The sequence below is a fragment of the Hippopotamus amphibius genome, chromosome 3, assembly GCF_030028045.1.
Source record: "Hippopotamus amphibius kiboko isolate mHipAmp2 chromosome 3, mHipAmp2.hap2, whole genome shotgun sequence".
In the NCBI taxonomy this organism is placed as follows: Eukaryota; Metazoa; Chordata; class Mammalia; order Artiodactyla; family Hippopotamidae; genus Hippopotamus; species Hippopotamus amphibius.
Window position 1 is genome coordinate 150,078,283 of NC_080188.1, and position 3,515 is coordinate 150,081,797.

At 38.0% G+C, this 3,515-nt stretch overlaps 1 non-coding gene and 1 pseudogene across 1 annotated transcript; both read right to left on the bottom strand.

The window, feature by feature from the left end:
- Positions 1 to 2,536: 2,536 nt before the first annotated feature.
- On the bottom strand, positions 2,537 to 2,924 carry LOC130847905 (40S ribosomal protein SA-like; annotated as a pseudogene).
- Positions 2,925 to 3,098: 174 nt separating this feature from the next.
- Positions 3,099 to 3,247, bottom strand: LOC130850604 (small nucleolar RNA SNORA62/SNORA6 family). Its single transcript, XR_009052967.1, has one exon. It is a non-coding gene; the product is annotated as a small nucleolar RNA SNORA62/SNORA6 family (small nucleolar RNA).
- Positions 3,248 to 3,515: the final 268 nt, after the last annotated feature.

Consider the following 3,515-nt stretch of genomic DNA (forward strand, 5'->3'; position numbering starts at 1 on the left):
AGTTGTACACCCAGAAGTGGAATTGCTGGATTATACGGTAGTTCAATTTTCAATTTTTTAAGGAAATGCCATACTGTTTTCCATACTGGCTGTGCCAATTTACATACCTACCAACAGTGCACATCGGGTCCCTTTTTTCCACAAGCCTGCCAGTATTTGTTATTTCTTGTCTCTTTGATAAAAGCCATCCTAACAGGTGTGATGTAGTATCTCATTTTACATTTTTGCATGGGTGTCATTGGCTTACAATTTTTCTTTTATGTACAAATCTTATTTTGATTATGTATTAAAGATATATATCTGCACTATAAAGTGAGTTGCAGAATATTCTCTCCTTTTGGCTTTCTCCGGAATTTTTTTTAAAGTTTGGTCTTAGCCATTTCTGTGATCTGTTTTACCTTACTGTTGTGGCTATCTCCCATATTAGCGCACATTGCTCTAACTTGTCCTTTTTGATAGAGGCATAGTGATCCATTGATGGGATGTGCTATAATCTATATGAACAATCCCCACTGAGGGGCATTTCCGCCAACTCCAATTTTTTAAAATATTGTAAACAAGAGTACATTATTCCATGTTTAACTTGCTCTTGTTCTTCTGCTTTAGATGGTGATTTCTAAAGAATGAGTTTATTTCACTTTCATCTCTTCCCACTTGTTTAATAATGTGGTCTTATTTTGGTACCTTTCCATCAGGGACCTCTGATATATCATTCTGATTCTGAAGATCATAGAGGCAGATCAATTACAGTAATACAATTTGTGACTTTCTGATCAAATAGCCTCTAAACTAGTGGAAATAGGATGTACCTAAAGTCATTTATAACCTAGCATTCAGGTACCAGCCTCCCCTATTATCTTAACTTACAACATCCTAACAGCTGCCTGTTACTGTGATTGTTATCCCTGAATGTCTATTCATTATTTCTCATTTTCTAAGCTCCATTCTAAATTATAGTATCATTGCTCTACCTAATCATATTATTTTTGCTATTCTTTTCCTTTCTTTTTCATATCTATTATCTATCTATCTATCTATCTATCTATCTACCTATCTATCTATCATCTATCTCTAATCTACCTATCATGTATCTATCTATCCATCCATCCATGCTATTTTGTTTAACAGGATGGGGAAGGATGTAAAGAAGTGGAAAAGAAGGAAAAAAAATGATCCTACACTTTCCAAAATCTTACTGATGAGAGAGTTCTGTTAAGGGACTTTCAGTTTTAAAATGAGAAAACTTCTGGTAAATTAAAAGTCATTACTTATTTCCACATTGAGGTGAATTAGTTGCTAAGTGCATTTCTTTCCCAGATTATTCAAGGCTTTGAATGATTGAAAGATTGAAAATTTGGTTGAGAGGAAGAAGAAAGAACTTTGGAGCATGTGTATCACCTAAGAAGAGCCTTTGAGACTATTGATGGACTCAGATTTGTACTTTGTTGGGGCTTGGATGGTAAGGAGGAGAGGGAATAACAAGGAGGAAAGAGAAATCTAAAATACAAACCTGAATGACTCCAAAACTTTCTTGGGGTCAGCCCTGAACATTCCATTAAATCCCTGAAATCTTTTTCTACCCTTTAAAAGCAGCTAAAGTAATGCCTCAAACCTAGTGTATTTCTAAGTAGACCAGGAGAACAAGAAAGAATCTAACTTAGGAAGGAGGGACAGGGGAAGTTGCTCTGAAAATATTAGGTGAATATGATAGGTACATTTGTCAAAACCAAACACTCCAGAAAAATTACTCATACTCAACTTAGAGGAGCAGCAGAACCCAATCTTCAAACACTCCAAGGTTGGGATGTAAGTCATTTGGGGAAAGGGGAAAGGATCCAGAGGATTTATGGTAGGTTAAATAAATACAACACAGAAGCGTAGTCATTTTCCTTAGAAAAACCTCTTGAGCTCCAAGCCAAATGCACTGTTTGAACTTTAGGATTTTACTTTCTAGTTACAACTTGGTTTTATGAAAGTGATGTTGTGAGGAGAAAATACAGCAGGGAGGGCCAGCAAGAAAAGTTTTGTACATTTTATTGTTTAAGGCCTGAATATCTGTTGGTTGTGACTGAAACATAAGTAGTCATAATGTTAAAAATAGCTACTATTTTAAACCACATTATTACGCTTGTCCAACATTTATGAATCTCAGGTCATTGCCAATGCTGCGCCGTAGGAAAAGTGTCCAGCACACAGGTCATCCTGGGGGTCAAAGGCAGGTATGAAATACGTGAAAAATCCAACTCTGCGGGACTAAACCCACTTGGATATAAAAGTCAAAAAATTTATGAGCATCTCATACTTTCAAATTAAGCAAAATAAACTAGCTCACTAATTTTATAGGGATGAAAAGTAAGCAAAATGAACACATTTAGAGAGCAATGTATTGGAATAAGTTATGCTGTGGAGAACTGTTGAACTAAAAAGCATCAAAAAACCAAACCAAACCAAACCCATACTTTATTTATCTATCTATCTATTTTCAGAAACTGCTTATTTTCCATCAACCTATTTTAAAGGTTTGTGGAAGAATAGCTTAAGACCACTCAGTGGTTGTTCCTACCCAATCAGTGGCCTGAACAGTGGGGGCTGCAGACTGGTCTTCAGTAGCAGGCTGAGGGCTGCAGTATTCTGTGGGGGACTGTTGAATCAGCATAGAGGGCACCTGCACGCGTTTGGGCCTGTTCACCACCTCAGCTTGAGTAGCAATGAACTCAGGAGCTAGAGCGGGCCATTCACCCTGAAATTCCTCCTAAGTCACAGCCTTCTCAGCTGCCTTCTGCTCTTCCTTTTCAATCCCTTCAGGATCTCTGTTAGAAGTAGAGATCAGGCACGACCTCCCATGGGCGTTCACAGGAGATGGTGCCCCGCATGTGCAGAATTTCCCAGGCAAGCATCCACCACATCAGACCCACTGAGTGAGCTCCCTTTTTAGGACTTTACATCAGGACACATCATTAGTCTGAAAGCAGAAAAGCCAAGTAATGCCTGAGAGGTCCAAGAAGAGTAAAAAATAATGGAGAAAAGCAGAGGAAAACACAGGCCATTTTAAAAATGTTTTCATCTCTGCTTGAAGCTTTCATACATGAAAATCATACTTTTGCAGCAAGTATTACTATCAAACTCCACTCATTGGGCCAGAGACTCTTGCGGTGTTGACAAAAAATTTGCCCCTCATGTAGCACACTACCTACAGTTGTGAGTTCATAGGCCAGTGGCCTCATCTTCAAGCTCTAAAATGTGCAGAAAACTCATACTTTTTAATGTTACTGGGAGTAAAGAAATCACTGAAGCTCCCTACTTCCCCCACTAAAAAGATCAGTTAACTAGAGAAAGGAGGGATAAGCAGGAAATGAATACAAATGGTGAAGTTTTTTTTAATAAATGTATTTCTTTATTTCTTTATTGGCTATGTTGGGTCTTCATTGCTGCACACGGGTTTTCTCTAGTTGCAGCGAGCAGGAGCTACTCTTTGTTATGGTGCACAGTCTTCTCATTGTTGTGGCTTCTCTTGT